Source organism: Gavialis gangeticus, unplaced genomic scaffold, assembly GCF_001723915.1.
Source record: "Gavialis gangeticus isolate Ggan-Ray unplaced genomic scaffold, GavGan_comp1, whole genome shotgun sequence".
In the NCBI taxonomy this organism is placed as follows: domain Eukaryota; kingdom Metazoa; phylum Chordata; order Crocodylia; family Gavialidae; genus Gavialis; species Gavialis gangeticus.
In genome coordinates, this window is record NW_017729032.1 from 216,089,309 (window position 1) to 216,111,561 (window position 22,253).

A 22,253-nucleotide genomic window follows, 5' to 3' on the forward strand; every position below is an offset into this window, starting at 1 on the left:
GGGGGAGGGCGGAGGAGGGAGGAGGAAACCGTGTATGCAGGCTCTGCAGGCTCCAAGGACTCCAACATATATTGTACCCCAGAAATCCTCTTCAAGGAGGCCTGAGGGGAAGGGCTCCTCCTGCCTCCCTTTCTGCTGACAGCCCTGGAGTTGGCAGGGGGGAGTGGGAGGCTGGGGACAGAGGTGGCTCCTCTGCTTGCTACTCCCAGTAGGCAGGCTCAATCCCTGTCCCCACCCCCGACCCAATAAGTGAACATCAAAGCACCATGATTTAAAGTAGGGCCTGAAAGTCTGTCAGTGCCCAAAATAATGGGACTGGTGAATCTTTGCCACTACTGCACAGGCTGTGGTTTCCAAGACTGACACCAAAAGCATTTCTAAATGTCTCAGGCCAAAGCACTATCTGCTGGTAGAACTTCTTCCACAACCAATTGTTTTTTCATGAAGTAGCTACACATCTCTGTGCTACAGAAGGCAGGGCCAAGTTGCACCTTTTAGACTAATTCAGAGATGCAGAAGCATCTGGAAGGAATGGCTTTCTTTGTTAGATGCTATCAGTGATACCTTGTATTAAACAGTCACCAAAAGGCTGACAAACTAGGGCTCAATTGGCAGTTTTGTAACTAATTTGCTATTTGTTCCATCAAACCCTTGTGGTGGGGTATTACGCCATCCCTTGACTAAGATGTCCCTCCAGTAGATGTTTGCTTGATTGTAAAGTTCGAGTACTAGGACTGTTTTCTCAGTGAAAGCAGAAGATGCTTCTTAACATTGGTCTACAAAAGACTTAGTGTTTTTCTTTTCTCTGTTCAGTTCAATATGTAAGTAAATATTCACCTTTGTACTGATAGATGCAGTGAAAGGCTCATATACCACCTGAGCACTCAAGAAGGATTGTACCAGCTGGGACTCTGTGTTGTTAAGAATCAGGGCAGCAAACAGATTGAGTAGCCCTTAGCTGGCCCTAACTACCTGAATAGGCCTGGCTTCCAGCATCCTACCTTTATCTAGCCCCAGTAACCTGCATGGGTATGGATGCCTAGATATAAGCAGCAGTCCTTTTAGTGCTCAGGAGGCTATTTAATAGCACAAATATCTCTCTGTATTGGCAATGCGTAGGGGGTGCACACGGGTGCACGTGCACCCCTTAAGCGTGGTGGTGCACTCGCTAGAAAAAAGCACCACTGGCAGTGCCAGGCAGCACTCACCACTGCCCCCCAGCCACTGACAGCACTGTGACAGCCTGCAGGAGCTCCATGCTTACTGCCGCTACACTCCCGCCACCACCACCTGCTCACCATACCCCCTAGCCGCCAGGGGCACACGGCGTTCATGTCTCCCTGAATAGCTCCTCTATACTTAGCCCATGCTCCAATCCAAATCCCTATCTCTGGACCACTGGCTCCTGGTTCCTGCCTCCTACTTCCTAATTTCCAGCCCTATGAGATCACTCTGGATTCAAGCTCCTGCCTTCCTGGCTCATAATTCTAGTTCATCCCTGGCTTCCTGGCCTTGCCTGCTCCTGACTCCCTGGCTTGTGACTCTCTTGTGATAAGTTCTGACTACCCTCATCCTGGTCATCTGCTGACACATGATTCACATATGCGAAGGGGTAAATTTCAGGTCTAAATATTGCAACTTAAATATATATCCAAACTTTGCTAGACGTTTCAGCAGATGGCATTTCTATTCAGCAAGTCAGAACTAATGCTAGGCCCCAAAAAAGAAACCAGATCTGCAGGGGTGTAGGTTGTAGCCATGTTGGTCTAAGGACATAGGCGGAGAAGGTTCTTTGGGTAAATCTGGTATCTCTTATTAGACCAACTCAAATAGTTGGAAAAAATGTTCTTTGCAAGCTTTCAGGTATAAATACCCTTTGTCAAGATGAGGAAGCATCTGCAAGCATTTGTAGTTTGGATTAAAAGGACATGGAATAGAGCTTTACATAGGTTTGGTCTTGGATTTGCCAATTTAAAATGTGACTGAAAAGCTCCTGCAAAATCAAAATGAATGTGGCATCTGGGACCCATTCCAAATGGTCAACAGTCTTGTCTCCACTACAGACAGGTCTCTCCATCATGGCCAAACCCTCAGAAAAAAAAGAAAAGAAAAACCACATTTTGAACACCTCAGCCCAGAAGACACAAGTCTATAAGGAAGCTGAGCACTCACACTTCCTACATATGTCAGCAAGAAACTCAAGTACTCAGCCTGAATTTGGCATAAATGAAAACTGGAGAATCAGCCAGGCCACAAAGCAGATTGCTTGACCTGAAATTCTTGCTAAACATAATGCCAAATGACAAAGACACTTAAGGATCTGATTAGATATAAAAATACATGTCCTAGGAGTTCCTGCCAATGAAGAGGAAACTGATTTAATCTGTTTTAGAGCAATGTTTTTCCCTAAACCACGAGAACTGATGTCCTTCATTTTGTTGTCTGATTGCACAGAACACCACAGATAATGGGGGGTTTTCAAACTCAGCTGATGACATTGTTCTACTTACATTTCATACTTGAAACCCAACCCAAATCATAGCTATCCAAAATACCCAAGAGAGTAGTTTTCTTTTTCTTAAAACAGTGAAATTCCTGTTTTCCCCCCTGAACTGATGTCCAAGTCTAAGTTAGCAAACGTACCCAAAATGGCTCTCTCAGAAATGGAAAGGAGTCATTTCCTTTGTTTCCAGCTAAAATTCAGATTGATGTTGAATAATGGTACTAAAACTGCAGCACTTAAACCACAGGTGGCTCTTCACAGAAAACTCTATGTTTTGGGGTATTTTTTTCCGGTGTGCACTGAGTATGTCTTCCCATCAACCATCATTAATGCACCATACATACTCTCTTTTACAATCAGTGTTTATCTTATGTACCATGGTTTCATTTAGTTGTGTTTTATTTTGTTTTACCTAACATGTTTGCCACAGATGTTCTTGGGTCTCTTTGCTTAGCACTTATTCCTGGTGGTGTGGAGTGGCTTCTGAGGCAGTCAAAACTGAATGTCACAGCTTTTGAGCATTAAGAAGGTGAAACAATCCCTATGAAAGAAGCAGCAATAAGGTATAGTTCATTTTCTTTACCATTGCTGTATTGAAGCATCTATGTCTGGCATAGGCGTTGAATCCATGGGTGCTCCAGGGCTCAAGCACCCACCAAAAAAAATTGTGGTTACTCAGCACCCACGGAGCCATACTTGCAGACATTTTTAAAAAAATGTGCTTTACTAGAAGCATCAGTGCATTATTTCAACCTGGCTGTAAGCATCTGTAAAGATCAGGCACATCAGCAGGGCTTTTTGGCACTTCTAGCTAAAGGTGATTCAATCAGCTATTAGATAAAAGAGCCAAAAAAGCCCCACTAAAGTGCCCAGTCTTTACAGATGCTGCAGAGCCGGGATGATGAAGTAACGCACTGCTTCTTCTGGGCATGTGCAGGGCTTGCCATGGGACTGTGCCTAGTTAACAGTAAAGCACTGTTTTCCTTGGAGGTGGGGCAGGGTTACTTCTGCAAGCACCCACCAGCAAAAAACAAAAGTCAGCGCCTGTGATGTCTGTCATTCTCAAGGGTGCCTAAGAGAGTTAGATGCTTCAGCTACCAGATTGTCCTTGCTCCATGATGGCCACACTTTTTTATGGGACCATTGGGAAACATAATATATTCCAGAAGCTCTGGTATTTTAGTGGAGGTTTACTGAAAATAAAGACAGTTTTTTTCTGTATCCTTCCAGACACATTTCATTTGGCATGACATTTTTGAACAACTTGGCACTTTGAAGGGAATTTTATCTAGCAAAGTTAGAACAACATGTGCTGTACCGTGCAGCATCTCAGAGCTGAACCAGTCATGGGGAGGGTAATCACATTGTTTCCGAAGGACACAGACACATTCTGTCAGCATGATAACAAACCAGCACTGATCAAGGGGACACGGCTAGCTTTCAGCATGTGATCCCAGTGGTTCTGGGGTTTGTGTTCAGCCAATGCTATCTCCTTCTGTTCCCATTACTATGGCATTTGAGTGCCCCACAACATATGTATCCCTACCATGCTTGTGCATGAAAGAGGGAAGCATGATTACCCCTTCCATATGGAAAAGAGACTAAGGTCAGGACCCTTGAAGGTAGGTGACTAACTCCTATTGAAATTAATAGTAGTAGGTGCCTAAATACTTTTGGGCATGTCTGCATGAGACTTTTACTGTGCAGTAGACTAATTAGCTGCCCAGTAAACATCACAGCATCTACATGTGCACCCCTATTAGACTGGAGTAAACTAATTTACACCACAGAAGTGCACTTACAGATGCTGCCCTGGCTTCCTGGGACACAAGGGTGCTTCAGTGCAGGGACTACTTGCCAGCCGGCCCAACACTAAAGCACCCTCATGCCCCAGCCAGCCCCTCTGCAGCACATTGAGCTGGGGGGAGCAGCCCCAGTCTGGCAGGCTGATTCCCAGGGCCCCCTGCCAGCCGGGGCTGCTCTGCCCAGGCTCTACATGCTACACCTGAATAAACTATGGAGCTTATTGCTCCAGAATTAATTGCTCCCAGGAGCATGTTCAGATGGTTTACCCAGGAGCAATTAACTCCAGAGCAATAAGCTCCACAGTTTGTTCAGGCACCATAGCTGCCACTTGTAGCCACTTTGAGCAGTAAATTGAATCTCAGTCTCAAGCTAATGTCCATCCTTCCTTTGCTTGCCCACTGTGCCCTCGTCCCCAAGCATTCTGAAAGACTGTTTTATTAACCCAATCGTTCCATGGGACCACCACATAAACAATTAGTTGTAAACTTTCCTACCCCTAGGGTACTACATGGATTATGAAAGCCTACCAAAGATTCCTCACAGAGCTGACTTGACATAGGACTTTACAAAACCAAAGCCTTGCAATATCAATTACTAGGTTATGTTTATTTTTTAAAGTGATCATTAATATAACTTAATATGAAGCTGAATCATAGCCAATGAGATGGACCTAAACCAAATGCCCCACTGTGAGCATTCTTCCTTTGTGGAGGAACTTTATCTCTGAATAGGAAGTAAACTTTTAAAATATCAAACTCTCCATAAACAGGAGGATTCTTTGTTCAGCTCTATTGTAACCTGCAAAACCGTTCACCTGAAGACCCAACTGTGCATACTCACTTATAATCAGTTTGTGGTCTTAAAGTCACCTGATGGCTCCATGAAACTCAGTAAGGACTTTGCTATTGAATTAACGGGAGGAGTTCAGACACTGTGGGTGCATCTATACATGTAAATGCTCCAGGGTGGGTTTACTCTAGAGTAAATTAAAATTATCCCGGACAGACATCTACATATGTGGGGATGTGGGACTAAATTTGCTGCTCATGGCAGCAGTCTACTCCCACCTCCACTGGCCCTGCACCGGCCCCCTGCAGCACAGTAATTACTCCCGAGTAAATTTACAGGTGGCAAATTTACTTGCTATTAGAGCAAATTATGGCACAGTAAGCATCTGAACATGCAGATGGTGATGCATACTGTGCTGTAATTTCCTCTAATCTCAAGTAAAGCATCTCATGTAGACATACCCTATGGGTACAAAACCTGTTTGTACGTGTCTGTCAAGCCAAATTTTGTGGCAGAAACTCATACAAACACCCCATTTTTAGGAAATGAGCACCTTAGCTTCATCTCTGGCATAAGGTTTTGTACGATTTGATTATGTGTTGGAGTCCGGGAGAATCTCATGGATGCTAGAGAACCACAAATATCTGCCTGAAGATGTGCCTACACAATAAATGAGGACGTGATTGCAGTACAGATAGGCACACCCGCTTCCTTCATTGTAGGTAGGAGATGATAGTAGTTGAGAAACAGCAGTGCCAGGAAGTTCTCCAGGTGCTGTACAAACTGGCTGGGGACCTTGGATATGTCCTTGGGTCACAAACCTGCAGGAAGACCATGCTTTGCCATCTTCGCTACTATTGTGACCCAGACTAGCTAAATTAAAGGTAGCACAGGGCTGCCTATACAAAACACAGTTATTATACCTTCATTTGCAGTGTAGGTATCAAAGGGCATGGACATAGAACATTATGCTGTGGCATAAAAAGACAAAACTTTAACAAGCATCACCTGTGCCATGGCAACTGCTCATGCACATGATCTTACCCTGTGGCAAGTTAAAGGCAACTTGCAGTAACATATTGCTCTGTCACTGAGGGATAAGCTACTATCGGCATCTACTGGGAGTTAGATCCTACATGCAGAAAGGTAAGCAGGAGAAGGCAATGCATGGGAAAAGCCTTACTTCGCTTTTATGCTGTGGTAAATTGTTGGTATGTCTGTGTCCTTAGGTTCACTTGACCTCATGACCAGAGTTGGTCCAGAACATCTAGTTCATATTTTTGGGAATCAAAGTGCAAGAAAACTAAGTAAATATTTTCCTCTTTTGTGAAGTGGTCAACATGAAAAGTTTGACTGACTAAACTGTTTTGAAAATGGGTGGCAGAGATAACTACAGTGACCCTCAAGTTGGACCCTCAACCAGTTTACTTGAATATTACATAACTATTTAGCTATAATCTTGGTACTAAGTCCATTTATAGAAAAAAAACCTAAACAAAACACACAGATAAAGAGGTTAACCTAATGCATGTCAGTTGCCATTTTTACAGTGACCACACTGTGTCCCCACAGTGCTGCATTACATTATTTAAATATTGCCATGAAAATGCTTCTATGTGTAACACATATAAATACATAAATATAGCCCTCTCCATCATCGATGTAACCCCTAATTATATGTTGAGAGTGAGAAGGAAAATTGCTCTGACTGTAAACTGCAATCAGTCCACATACAGGTTTAGGTCCTGTGATGAGAGTACAGATAGTCAGTGCCAGTGTCGGTGCACTTTTCACATAAGGTAGAAAAATGAGAAAAAGCCATAATTCAGGTCTGTAGATTAAACAATATGCTATGAAACAACTCCAACACTTTGCTCTTCTGTATCACTTCCCCTGCATGGACCTGAAAGTCATTCACAAAAAAGGTATGGATCACAATGCCTTTCCTAAGAATCAAATTAAAACAAAAATCACTGATGTCACACAGCAAGGTAGGAGGATAGGTGAAACCAGAACGCTTGTGTCTCTAGTCCCAGATCAGTGTTTCACCTACTGAACAGCGCTGTCTGGTTTGTATGTGAGGAGACACTGCAACTGTGTTGTTTTCCAAGTCTGTACTTTTTCTGCCTGGGACAGTGGCCTAAGTCAATTCAATCCTTTTTTCTATCTCAGAAATTGTTGTTCATACTCTCTTTGTTTGGTTTGCTTAATCTCAAATGCCACACAGATTGAAAGTTCCTGGTTTCATAGTTACTAAAACTACCTTCACCCCATCTGTCTGTGGTCTCCATGAGTACAACCCCTCAGGAGTCATGTCTCCTGAAATTAGCTTTCCAAGGGTGGGCTCCCATAATTCTCCCACATCAGCCTCTGTACCAACTGCAACTTCTCAGCCAGTCCAACTGGGAGCTATTAGTATCTACTGGGGAACTAGTTCTTGCTCTTGGGAGATTAAGAGCCTTTTCTCAAACCAAAGCCTTGTTCAGTCTTCGTAGTAGGAACACAAAGTGCAACATAAGAGAGAAAGAGAAGCTGAAGCAATGCAAGATCTGTGTGTATTTCTATCTCACCTAAATCTTCTCTCCCCTGGCTCCTCTTAGAGGATATCTGCTCAGCTTTCTGTCAGCCCCCTGACAACTGCCTGACTTCAATGGTGGGAGACTTTTTAGCTGTTTGCTATCCTTTTGGCTCACAACACTGAAAAAAAACCAACTTAGTTTTCCTAGAAGTAGCAGTTTCACAAGGAACAGCTCAAGCATTGTCCCTTAATGACTCCTGGCATGTTTGGAAGGTACACATCTGGAGCTATTTTATTACTTTCTCGCTTGTTTTCTAACAGCCCTATGATTAGATTTGATCAACACGTGCATACAATAAATACACCAACAACCCAATATATCCATATAACAACAAACCGAATTACCAGGTCTCTCCTAGTCCCAAATTATCAAGAGAGGACATTAAGCATCCTGATCTGTAAACAGTGAGCATCCCAAACCACAACATTCATATATTCATAGATTGTTAGAGGCTGGAAGGGACCGCGCAAGATCATCAGGTCCAGCCCCCTGCATTAGGCAGGAAAGACAACTGGGGTGAGATGACCCCAGCGAGGTGACCGTCCGTCTCCTCTGAGCTCTTGCAAAATTCCAAACATCAAAAAATGCAAAGTTTTCAATTCTGGGGTATTAGTTTGCTTCCTGATATCGCTGGAAGCCAGCTGCAAAATTCTCATCTGGAACTGAGTTCTGATTCCTAATGTGGAGGTGTTTGGATACCAAGTCCTGCTGCAATGCAGGAAAATAAATAAATAAAGCAAAAGCTTCAAATTGACTAATCTAATACAAATCAGAATTTTCTGTACAGTTAAAAATAGGTGTTGCTTTGTTGCCTAGTAGATGAGGAGCAACCAGAAAATGGTGCAGTTTTCTTCAAGCACCCTCTTAAAAGCTGGGGGCTTTGGAGAAGTCTCACAGCTCTAAGCAAGTGAATCACTGTACAAGAACAGCAGAGCCATGGCCACTGTGGAAGCATGTAGCACTTCTTGCTTCAGTTCCTTATTTTGGAGTTTATCAAAATTAGATGAAGACTAGAATTGTCCCTTGGCTGATCCAGGGATATGGTGACAGAGAGTGATGAAGTGGTTTTGCTACAGATCCAGAGGTGTGACTTCAAGCCTCTTTCTGGATTTGGGTTGGAAGGTTACTCTCAGTCAATCCAGTTGTTAATGAGTACTTCATCATTCAGGCTAGGAGCCAAGGGCAGCTGGATGCATCACTTCTTTGTGTGCTGTTCACTGAACAAGCTCATATATCTTAACTATGTTAATTTGATGGGGTACTAAAGGGGTACAGCCATTTGATCTCTTAGGCCACTGATAGGCATTAATTTAAAGGCACAGTGGGATCTGATCCCCAATCAAGCAATCATACCTCCTGCCATGACTCACAAGCTCCCCCTGCACTGTTGAGAGCCAGGTACTAGACAATCAGCTGATTATTGGCTCGCTCTGGGGACCCACTGAGGCTGGTAAAAGCCATGCTGCAGTCCCCAGAGCCAGCAACAGTCAGCCAGTCATCAGCTGGATCAGGACTTCATGGGGCTGGTTACAGCCACACTGTGGTCTCCAATTCAGCTAACTATCAGTTGATCAGCTGGTGAGGACTAGACTGGGGCCAGTTGGAGACCCTGCCATGCTCAATTTAAGATATGGTGGAAACCAACGACAAAAATATTACACATATTTTGTGGAATAATTTTGCGGCTTGTTTCCTGTTTTATTGCAGCATTAATTGCCTGAGCATGTGGCTGGGTTGCTATTTAAGACATGATTAAATGGTTAATCATGTCTTAAGTGTAACTTCAGCTTGCAGCCTTAGACAGTGATCCTTCCCTCTGGCTTCTTCCTGCTGATACCACTTTCCAGGACTCCCTATGAACAGCACAAAGAACTAAGCCTTATGAATCCATCCATCGGGATTGAAAACAGTAGACCCATGTTTTACGAGGCTGAGCTGAGGGCTGACTTTTGAGGCCAATTTTTTTAATAGGGGGTTCATTTTTAGACCTTTAAATTACTGGGCAAACAAATGACAGATGCGCTGTTTAATAAACATCAGACTGTTGGACATTCTTTAAGGTATGGCCCTGCAAGTTGCTATATATAAGCAGACCTCTACCAAGGTCTGCACACACAGGATCCATACAGAACAGCTGGCAGGGTAGTACTCTAAAATCTATCATCTGAGCTCATAGCTTGACTGTACCTATCAAATTTCAAACTTCAGCAATTTTACTGTAGTTGTGTTCAGAAAAGTACAGGTAGGTTTTTTTTTTTTCATGTAGCCAGAAAACTGTGGGGTTTTTCCACTCTACCATACAGTGTAAAGTAATAAAGGCTTTTTGTATAACTTTTACTCCTACACTCAAATTAACCTTCAGGTAGAGACCGAGCATGGAAAACTAAATCTCCAAAGGTGAATGTTTTGGAAAGTTGAGAGTGTGTGATAATAGGGGACTATAACAGAAACTGTTCCTGCTATAATATGCAAATACTTGAATTACCAGACTGGATTTTTTTGTCCTTATTATTTTGTTTTCAGGAAAGCCAGTATTGTAACACACAGTGTACCAAAGACAAACAAAAACAATAAAGAACTGACCAAAATGTGATGGTATTCCAAGACACATAGTTGAGGTAAAGCAAGTTACGCAGAACAGGGTGGGGGTTGAGGTTAAGTGAATACAAAGGCATAAAAATCTGGATAGTTTAGGAGTATGTGTAGTAAATAATTTTCCCTTTGCCTCTGGTACAACTTGCAATTTGACATGCAGAACTTTATTGCCCCCTCTGCCCACAGGGTACCGCAAATGTATTAACTTTGTCAATACGGTGGTCAAGCTTAAAAATGTACCTTGGAAAGCTAAACATCATTTCTTCAGGATTTGTAGTTCTACATCTTCAAGATAGTCCATAGGGAAGCCCGGAGAGTGTTGCAAATATTAAGCTAAAATTACCCTGTTATCCAAAGAAGAATTGGAACTACTGGGCATGTCTATATGAGACATTTGCTGTGCAGTAGACTAATTAGCTGCACAGTAAACACTGCATGTCTACACATAGGCTGGAGTAAACTAATTTATTTCTCAGCAGGATAGTACTTGTAAATACAACTCCACAGCAGTGCACGTGTAGATGCTGCCCTGGCCAGCTGAGAGACAAGGGTGCTTCAGTGTGGAGGCTGCCTGCTGGCTAGCCCCACACTGAAGCACCCTCATGCCCCAGTCAGCCCCTCTGCAGCAAGTTGAGCCAGGGGCAGCAGCCCCAAGCTGGCAGGCTGACCCCTGGGACCACGTGGCAGCCGGGGCTTCTCCAACCCAGCTCAACATGCTGGGCTCCCTGGCACACGTGTAAACATGCACCTGGGAGCAATAAACTTCAGTGAGATAATCACTGGAGTTTATTCGAAAGGATTAATATGCATATGCAGATGTACCCACTGTGTTTTACAATCAGGTTCTCTCTGAGATGGGGTCTCAGTACTACATGAAGTTCTAATAGAAGGTGCTAAGTGGGGAGAAGCATTCTTCCAAATCCCAATGTGTTCAGTCTTTCTAGAAAAGACCTCTCTCAGTAAGAAATCAGCTTGATTTTGCAATCAAACCAGGCACATCTTGTTAACATCACCATTTGGTATATGCTATTGCTCCATAAGGGGCAGCAGAGAAGCTCATCAGAAATCAAATGCAGACAGTGAAAAAGGCCAAGGTTGAATCAATTCAATCTTCACAGGCTAGTGTAAACTCCATAGACTGAACTGATAAGCAACTGAACAGATGCTCACTTCTGATTTTGAAAATGCGGCCACATGCTGCAGTGGCTCAGGCCAGAAGTCATGGGGTGCTAGAGCACGCCTCCCTGCTTGGCTGCAGCAGACAGCTTGGGCTAAGGCTAGCCTGCCAATCCTGCAAGGGAGGGCTTGTGGAGAGGTATAAAGCATCCTGGGATGCTGGGGGACTGTGAATTATCTTGAATCTGGAGAAGATCTGGGACAAAAGTTCAATAAACCTATTTAACCTAAATCAGTTAAGCCTGATACTACATCCATCCAGGTTTATCTTAAACCAGTTTCAGTCATTTTGAAAGTGATTTATTTTGACTAAACTTCTGTTTCCACTCACTTATACTGTTTTATATGTAACTTCTGTCCCTAGTCTAAGTGAAGTCTACAGCACAAATGCCCTTGAGGGTTCCCTTCTTGTTCCACTGGACTGAGTGCTTAGGGTTCAGTTTCTGGTTACATTTGGCTAATGAAGTGATCACCAAATTCAATAAACACAGGCATATAAAGAATGAGAAGAACTAACAACAAGTTTTATTCTGGAGCACTAAGCAACCCCTACAGACCCTATGTCTGTCTCTGACTGACTGACTGGTCGGTCAGCTAAATTGAGAAACCATCCCCCAAATACCAAGTCAATCTCCTTAATTAGGGATCATCTTTAAATTATAACTTCTACACTATATCTTCCCTTTTAACAAAAGTACAAAAAAAATTAAGCCCAAAATCCATTAACATCCATCTACAGAGGAGAGGTTACTAGCACATCACTCTGGAATGAATCTTTACCACTCACTTTCCTATTCCACCTTATCTATAGCTCTTTTATCAGGTCTTTCAGAAGACTTCACTTCTTTGTCGGACTGATGAAGTATCAGATCCAATTTCTGATCTGGTGGGAAGCTTTTCCTCCAAGTCTTGATAGACTTGAATCATTTTACTGAGATCCATTTTGACTTACATTTTCAGCAGCTGTGCTTCTGTACATAGCACAAAGTTCATTAGTTACATGTTGCTAAGTCCAGTATCATCTTCCTTCACAATGATATTTGCATTTGTGTCCAAAGGTACATTTCTTCCCTTAAGGACTTGGTTGCTTCTTCTGTTCTGGAACAATTCGTTTCTTCCTAAGAAAACTGTCCAGATTTTAATGGCCAAGAGAATCATCAGGATATATGAATCTTGCATCTTCTTCTACTTTAAGCACACACTTAACTAGACTCATTTTCTCATACGCTTCCAGACTTAAATGGGTGTCCTAAGGCACCACAAAGAATAGGAGTTTATGTTTTATTTTTCTACTGGATACTAGCAAGGCCTTTTTAAAGATCCCTTTCACTGGTATATTTTTTCCTGAAAAGCCAATTATTTTGATGTTTGGTGGACTCACTTTTGGTCTTAATTTTCTATATGCATGTTATAGTAAAATATTAACCTGAGCTCTAGTGTCCAATTTAAATTAAATAATTGATCCTTGGACTTCCACTGACAAAATCTAATCCCTCTCATTGATTTTGCTTGATTCTACCGTATCTATAAAAAAAAAACCCTTCTTCCTCCAGTGTACACTCAGTTATGTGTACTTGACATTTATTGTGTTTGCGATCTGCAGCATCTAGCAAAATGGTTCCTCTTGTTACATTTAGACAGAGCTTTCCAAATACAGCATAGCATTTGGGGCCATGTTGCTTACCACACCTGCTACATGGCATATAAGCTCTTGCTCCCTTTGCATGCTCCTTGCCAATGGAAAATTTGACTCTGAGGCGGCTTCTTACTAGTGAAAAATTCCACCCAGCAAGTTGGCTTTTTTCTGGCCACATACTTTCATGCCAACTGCATGGATGGCCCTTTTTGCTGTATTCAGCTCAGCAGCCTGGGCCTTCTCAATTTCTGCTGCTCTGAACGTTTAGATACTCTTTTCTAGGGACAAGTCTCCCTCATGCATTATCTTTTCTTGTAATGCAGTATCTGCAATGCCACAAATAATCCTACCTCTATCACAGATTCTGTCAAGTTCCCAAAAGCACAGTTCTTACTCAGTCTCTTTAGTTCAGTAACATACTGATCTATACTTTGTTCTGGTGTTTGTTTTCACATTAAAAAATCTGTGTCTTTCAAGAGTCTCATTCTGTTTTGGCATGCAGTACTCTTCACATTTGGACAGTATTACACTTAACTGCATATTTTGGCAAAGATAAAGGTGTTATAAAGAGCCAGGGCTTCCTCCTCCCACAATATGCAAGAAGATTAAGGATTTGACATTATCATTTTTTCTCTTCTGCCCCTGTGGCTGAATGCTCTCCGGTTCCCTGCTATATTGCCCAACAGTAGAAGGGCAGGTGGAGGTTGAAAATTTTCCATGATTAACTGTCCTTTTACTTAACTGTACAAGCAGATCGCTTACACAGGCTTTTGTTCTTCCACATGGCTGCATTGCTCCATTTGTTCTCAGTTTCCAACTTCTGTTTTATTCTGGAACTCAAATTATTTCAAGATCTTTCTCATTCCCACTGCTGACACTATATAGTGATCACCCTGTTCTATAAATGCAGGCATATAAAAAATAAGAACAACTAACAAGTTTGTTATTGGAGCAATAAGCCACACAGTGAGACTTTATGTCTGTCTCTGACAGACTAGCTACCTACTTAACTGACAGACCATCTCACAAATACTAACTCAGTCTCCTGAGTTAGTGATAATTTTAAATAATAACTTCTGTCACTAAAGCTAAGTGCCCCTTCTATTATCAACAGAAATGCTCACATTTGGTCCCACTCACTTTGCATGCATACTTGGGATAATGACACCCTTTATGGTAGAAATGACAGTCCTACCATGGCATCTATCACCCTTGCTGATATACATTGATGAACAGCCTGATCCTGATGATTTCCTCATCTTCCAAATATGGGCAAACTTCCATGGCAAAAACAGGCCTTGATTGATAAGTAGTTTAAGGTTTCCTGGTTTCTAATTAAATTAGAGTATTTTTGCCCTGATTCATAGTAGTTGTTCTCTACCATTATTCTGGCTGAAAATTAAGGTATGAAACCTTCAGTGACAATGGTCAGGACCTTTGCTTTATGGCTAGGAACTTGGACTGGAAACTATAAGGGGCTAGGAAGGTGTTGGGATCCAAGAAATGAAAAGGAACAGGTCATAACAAAGAGATGGAATATGATAATAGAAGACAGTGAGAGGGGAGAGGAGAAAAAAGAAGGTGAATATAGAAGAATATGGAAGGACAGGCATGGGGAAAAGGAGGAGGAGTTGTGCTTAATGTAAAAGAGCTGGTCAGAGCTCTAATGTAAAAGATTGGTCAGAGCTCCATTATGAAACTGGAGACAGGCCCATCTAAAGTTTCTGGGTTAGGGTCAGAGGGGAGAGCAACCAGGGTGATGTAGTGGTGGGGGTCTGCTATAGACCACCAGACCAGGAGGATTAGGTGAGTAAGGTTTTCTTCAAACAGCTAGCAGATATTTCCCAGTCACAGGCACTGGCTCTCATGGGGGACTTCAATCACCCTGATATCTGCTGTGAGGACAATACAGCTGTGCACAGGCAACCCAGGAAGTGCTTGGAGAGTGCTGGGGACAACTTCCTAGTGCAAGTGTTGGAGAGACCAACTAGGGGCCATGCTTTTCTCAACCTGCTGCTCACAAACAGGGAAGAATTGGTAGGGAATGTAGTAGTGGATGGCAACTTGGACAGCAGCAAACATGAGATGATTGAGTTCAAGAGCCTGAGGAAAGGAAGGAAGGAGAGCAGCACAGTAAGGACCCTGGACTTCAGAAAAGCAGACTTTGATTCACTCAGTGAACTGATGGGCAGGATCCCCTGGGAGGCCAGTTTGACAGAGAAAGGAGTCCAAGAGGGTTGGTTATACTTGAAAGAAAACATACTGAGGGTGCAGGAACAAACTATCCCAATGTGCAGAAAGACTAGCAAGTATAGCAGAAGACCAGCTTGGCTTAGCAGGGAGCACTTCCGTGAGCTAATTCACAAAAAGGAAGCTTATAAGTGGAAACTTGAACAAACAACTAGGGAGGTGTATAAGAGTGTTGGCTCAGGCATGCAGCAATATAATCAGAAAGGCCAAAGCACAACTGGAGTTGCAGCTAGCAAGGAGCACGAAGAGTAGCAAAAAGGGTGTCTAGAAGTATGTTAGCAACAAGAGGAAGATCAGGGAAAGTGTGGGTCCCTTACTAAATGGGGAAGGCAATCTAGTGGCAGAGTATGCAGAAAAGGCTGATGTATTCAATGCCTTTTTCACTTCAGTCTTCAAAGGCAAGGTCAGCTCCCAGCTTAATGCATCTGGCAGCACAGTTTGGGGAGGAGGCGAGCAGCCTACAGTGGCAAAAGAACAGGTTAGGAACTATTTAGAAAAGCTGGATGTGTACAAACCCATAGGACTAGAAGAGATACACCCGAAGGTGCCAATGGAGTTGACCAGTGTGATTGCAGAGGTGCTGGCTATTATGTTTTAAAACTCGTGGTGATCCGAAGAAGTCCTAGATGCTTGGAAAAGGGCAAACATAGTGCTCATCTTTAAGAAAGGGAAGGAGGATCCAGGGAACTACAGACTGGTCAGCCTCACCTCAGCCCCTGGAAAAATCATGGGGCAGTATGATTTTCTAAGCACTTGGAGAAGAAGGTGGTGATTAGGAACAGCCAGCATGGATTCACTAAGGTCAAGTCATGCCTGACCAACCTGATTGCCTTCTATGATGCAATGACTGGCTCTGTGGATGCGGGGAGACCAGTGGATGTGATATACCTTGACTTTAGCAGGCTTTTGATACGGTCTCCCACAACATTCTCGCAGGCAAGCTAAGGATGTACAGGTTAGATGAATGGACTGTAAGATGGATAGAAAACTGCCTGGTTCATTAGGCTCAGAGGGCAGTAGTCAGTGGCTCAATGTCTACTTCGCAGCTGATATCAAGTGGAGTGACCCAGAGGTTGGTCCTGGGGTCAGTTTTGTTCAATATCTTCATCACCAACCTTGAAGATAGGATAGAGTGCACCTTCAGCAAGTTTGCAGATGACACCAAGCTGGGGGGAGTAGTAGATATGCTGGAGTGTAGGGATAGGATTCAGAGAGAGATTAACCAGTTGGAGGATTGGACCAAAAGCAATATCATGAGGTTCAATAAGAACAAATGCAAAGTCTCACACCTAGAATGGAACAATCCCATGCACCAATACAGGCTGGGGACCAACTGGCCGAGCTGCAGCTCTGCAGAAAAGGACCTGGGGGTTAAAGTGGAAAATAAGCTGAACATGAGCCAACAGTGTGCCCTTGCTGCCAAGAAGGCTAACAGCATACTGGGCTGTATTAGTAGGAGTGTTGCCAGCAGATCAAGGCAAGTGATTATTGCCTTCTACTCAGCACTGGTGAGGCCACATCTGGAGTACTGTGTTCAGTTTTGGGCTCCCCACTACAGAAAGGATGTAGACAAATTGGAGAAAGTCCAGCAGAGGGCAGTGGAAATGGTTAGGGGGCTGAGGCACATGATGTATGAGGACAGACTGAGGGATCTGAGCTTATTTAGTTTGGAGAAGAGAAGACTGAGAGGGAATTTAATAGCATGCTTTAAATACCTGAAGGTGGGTTTCAAAGAGGATGGAGTTAGACTGTTATCAGTGGTGGCAGATGACATACAAGGAGCAATGGTCTCAGCAAGTTGCAGCAAGGGGAGTTTCAGTTAGATATTAGTAAAAACTTCCTCACTAGGAGGTTATTAAAACACTGGAATGGTTACCCACAGGGGTTGTGGAATCTCCATCCTTGGAGGACTGGACAAAGCCTTGGCTGCAATGATCTAGCTGGGGATGGTCCTAATTTGAGCAGGCAGTTGATGACTTCCTGAAGTCCCTTCCGACCCTAATTTTCTGTGATTTAATGATTCTAAGAACAGGGTGAGGCAGAAGACTAGGCAGGAGAGAAGAGACTGAATCAGACAGGGAGGAAGGAAGAATGGAGTTAGTAGATGAGGATAGAGGTAGCATACTGATAGGTGAAAGTCCTGGGAAGGGTGCTTTCCATCTCCTCACAGGTTACGAGAAAGGAATTGCACTCCCCTCTCCTCCTTTGCCTAAATGGGGGAGGCCCATGTTTGTGTGTGTGCATTAAAGGTCTAATTTTGAACTTGCCCTGATAACACATTATAGGAGCTGGGCTGTCTATCCCTAAGGTAGGTGGAAAACATTTTCTTCTTTTCAGTTTCAGTATTTTAAGCCAATATAATCTTTTAGGGGATCTGACCCATGATTATTGAATGCTTGGAGTTGGCAAGCATTCAAGTTGACTTTGTTCAGCATCAAACTGTCTCTGTCTGATTTCTTGCTTTAGTTCTTCATTTCTCTTTTCTCTTTCCCCTTTCCCCTGGGTGCCCCCAGGGCCAGCAGACTCTGTCCCTAGCTGCTATGTCTTTACTGCTGTGAAATCTGCAGCTTGTTCTGGTGGAAATAATGACCTGGCTTCATCTGTCATCCTGGTGCAGTGCTGGCCTTCCTGGTGCTGCTCAGTGTATTGACTGGATAACATCCCAGGGCAGAGCTGAGACGTTTTCTCTTTGTCTTTCCTTTCTCCAAAATGTATACAGTAGTTCTGCCTTCTCTCTTTTCGATGGAAAGCTTTTTACCAACTGGTACCATAAATATCTCCCTGTGATCCCTGTTATCTTGGACAGTGAAACAGAAAATGTCTCTGTGCTGCTTCTGTTCTATTAGGTGCATGCCATTTATTCCTGAAATGCTTTGTGTCTCCCATTTTCTTCTCTCAGTGTCTGGTCATCACTGACTCTGAGTTGTATGGCTCTATTCTAGTTTTACTAGCATGGAGGTCCTGTCTCAGGTTACATCATGACCCACCTCAGCCTCTATCCACCAATGCACTCTCCCAAGCATCCCACCCATAGCAGAAGCTATAATGTTGTGCCCTCTCCATCCCAGAGTCTGTCCCACCCTGTTCTCTGAACCACTCAGCTTTGAAGGTACTTCTCCTTGGTTCTGTTTCCCCACAGTCTCCATTACCCGCCTTCCCAGTTCTGCTCCCATTAAGCCCCATTATCATTAGTGTTGTGCTCTGAGGTACTGCTGCTGTGTCCTGGTGTCTTCTGATTTGTGTAAGTATGAAGTAGTACCCTGGGTGGAACGCCCACAATTGTCAGATGGGTGCCTCCATTGCTTTCCCATTGCTCCCCATCCCTCTCTCCCCATATTTGCAAGGATGATGCTTACCCCTCTCCTAGCCACTTCCTTCTCAGTTCTTGTCTACACCTTGTCTAAAGCACTTTAAAAAGAGATACTGGTTTTGCGATCCATAAATCTTCTCCAAATGTTCATCAATATGACTTCAAAAGTTAGCAAACTAAATGACCCCTTCACTGGGCAAAGGCAGAGCCACATCAGCAGGGAAATCAATTAAGGGAGTAGCAAGGCCTAGACATGCTCTTTCCTGTGTTTAGAGTTCTGGTCAGGGAAGAAAACAATACTTAACACCTACTCCTGTTCCCTGCCCTCTCCTCCTGCCTCCTCCCACCCCCCGAGAGCTTTGCATTATATACCCAACCACCCCACACTCTCTGTTCCTCACTTCCTCCCTCCTACTCACTGTCTCCTCTCCTAAGTGTCAGTATTACCACCCACATAATGGACTCTTGCCATCTTGTTGGATACATGCCACCTTTTTGCCTGTTCTTCACAACCCAGGAGGACAAGGAATCAGGCCTTGAATCTTCTTCCCTGATCCTTTCCTGGGGTTATGGGTTCTTTTTCTCCAGTGGAAGATAAGGTTGGGGGGTGAGTCGTCCCTGGAGCAGTGGAGGGGGCCTAGTAAGGCAGTGCCCTTCAAGTAAATGATTCAGTCCAGCAGACATAATGCACCAATCCCTCGTATGTAATTCATGTTTCTTTCTTTCTCTCCTGCATCTGGGATCCTCCATGCCAGCTACATACATATTAACATTTACTTAGCACCTCACTGCCACCTGCTCCCCCAACAGAACAGTGGCCTGGTTCATGGCCGCTATAATTCTTGTCTCAGGAAGACCCTGTCAACTGATTGAAGAGAAGAGTGACAGAAACCATGCCTGCAGATCACCTTATACAGACAGAAGAGAACAAGGGGGAATTTACCTTTACAAAAGGCTGGTGACACCTGATCAAGAAACAAAAGTCTGACTTGATATAATAGGCCAAATTCTGCTTAGTCATATCCAATGCTAGCCCTCAAGATATAATTCTGTAGGGCATGCTTTTTCAGTGATGAGCAGGATTAAATACCTAGATTTAAAGCTGGAGAGAGGAAGACAAAGAGGCCCCATTTGACTATTCAGCTCAGCATCCCCGTGGACTTATCCAAACGTACCATTGTTTTCGAGAACACAGGGAAAGATGAAACATTGAATAACTACCACAGCTTTGAATGATCTGAATATACCCAGATGAGAATGTACATGTTAATTTTCTGTGAGGCTGACCTAAGTAGGGTGTCATCTATCAGAATTGGGCCCTGTGTCACTAAACTTCTGGGGCTGTCTGGCCTCCATTAACTTGTTTAATAGCTCTTGCTGCTGAGCCCAAGAAAATGCCAGCACATCTCAGAAACAACCAGCAATGGTAATGAAGCAAGGCTCCTAAAGCACTGAATTGATTTGAAAACAAGAACAGAACACAGAGAGGGAGCAACTGTATTGTTGCAAACATATTTTCAGGCAAGAAAAGAATATTTCTAGTCTACATTTATTATAATGAATGTACTTTTAACACATTAGGAAGCAAAAGCATAAGCCTAAGTTCTGGCACAGCATCTTACTCCATCAACTTCCAGTCCCAATGAATCCTCATAGACGACAGGCATCTTAAGGTACTCACAGAGGTTATGCAGCTTAAGGAAAATTAGGAGCAGAATGAGGAGTGTGCTGGGTATGTGTTAACTGAGCAGAACAGCTTCTTGTTTACATGGTGTGAGTCCACTACACTTTAACCAGCTCTTACTGATTGGTCACCTCAAAGAGATGTTTGCATATCCTCCACTTAAAACCCTTCAAAGCCCTATGTGATATGACTTCCTCCTTCAGCTGAGAAGAGGAAGATTATGGTTTCCTTGGAGCCCACTGATGGGGCCGCAATTGTAATTCTAAAAGTGGACCTCCTGCATAGCATCTTCAGTACAGGAAGTAAAAGGCCTCATAAGGTGCTCAAGTTTAGGGGACTTTGCTCACACAGGCGCTACCTCTTTAGGCAAGCTGCAGCCATTGTCCTTGCAAACCAGGGCACAAAGACAGCTGGGTTTGTTTGGTTTTTTGTTTTGTATTTTTTAATTTGTATCCAAGGCCAAATTCATAGATTTCATAGATATTACAGCTGGAAGGGACCTCGTAAGATCATTGGGTCCAGCCCCCTGCCCAAGAGGCAGGAAGTCAGCAAGCGTCAAAGGATCCCAGCAAGATAAACGTCCAAATGTTTCTTGAAAGTGTCCAGAGTAGGTGCTTGCACCACCTCTGGGGGGAGTCTGTTCCAGGCTTTTGGGGGTTCAGACAGTAAAGAAGTTTTTCCTTGTGTCCAGCCTAAAACTGTCTTGCAGGAGTTTGTGACCGATGGACCTTGTCATCCCCTGGGGTGCTCTGGTGAACAGGTGTTTTCCCAGATCCTGATGCACACTTATAGGCCTACATACTTATAGGCTGCCACCAAGTCACCCCTGAGGCTGAGTTTCTCCAGACTGAAGAGTCCCCTACCTCACAATCTCTCTTCATAAGGCCTATTCTCTTGCCCTCTGATCATGTGCATGGCTTTCCTCTGGACTGTTTCAAACTTCTCCCTGTCCTTCCTAAATTGTGAAGCCCAGAATTGAATGCAGTACTCCAGCTGCAGCCTCACCAAGGCTGGGTACAGCAGGAGGATGACATCCTGGGTCTTGCTTGGTAGATGCAAGCCAGAGTTTTGTTCGCTTTGTCAGCTGCGGTATCGCATTGGTGACTCATATTCATCTGGTGATCAATCATGACGCCCAAGTCTCTTTCAGTCATGGTGCTAGCGAGTGTAGCATTGCCAAAATTAGCCAAAACTAATTCCAAATCCAAGAGTCCAGAACCATAAGTGGCCCTACTATTGGCAAACATCTTCCACCCACACCTGGGGCTTCAGATGTTTCCAAATCCTTTGGCAGGCATCCCACTTGCAGGCCGAAGCCTGGAAGCTTGGGGTTCAGATGCCCCCTGAGTTTTGTTTGCCCTTAGCCATAAGACCCTCAGAGCAATCTAGGGAGAAATCAAAGACTGCTGTAAACTAGAATAAATGGTAGTGCTAGCCCTTGCTACAGAAAAGTAGGATAGTCACTGTATGAAAAGTGCAATGTCCTTGCACCTTCTGCATCACTCATCTGAGATAAGCCAATAGATGGGGGAGAAGATGAAAAACACAAGTGACATCCCTTAAAAATAATCAGTTTGGCTGCTTGGAACTGGCTGCTCCCTGGTACCCACAGCTATAGGATAAATTCTGGCTGAATCAACCAGAACTCCTCAAGGAGTTCCTGCTGCTGTGCAACCCTCATACACACTCCTGACCAACCCCTCCCTCCAAAACATTCATATGCAGACTATAGTATGTACAGCAAAGCAATAGTCTTAAAGGCATAATCTGACCCAATGCTTCATGGTGCTATGATCCACAAGCAGATTTCAACCCTTTTAAAAATATTATATTTCAATAATATCTCCTTACTCTGTGTATATTTGGAAGACAGAAATCAATACCATTTAAGTGTTGCTCCTTCTCCTCCCCCAGAAATCACAGCT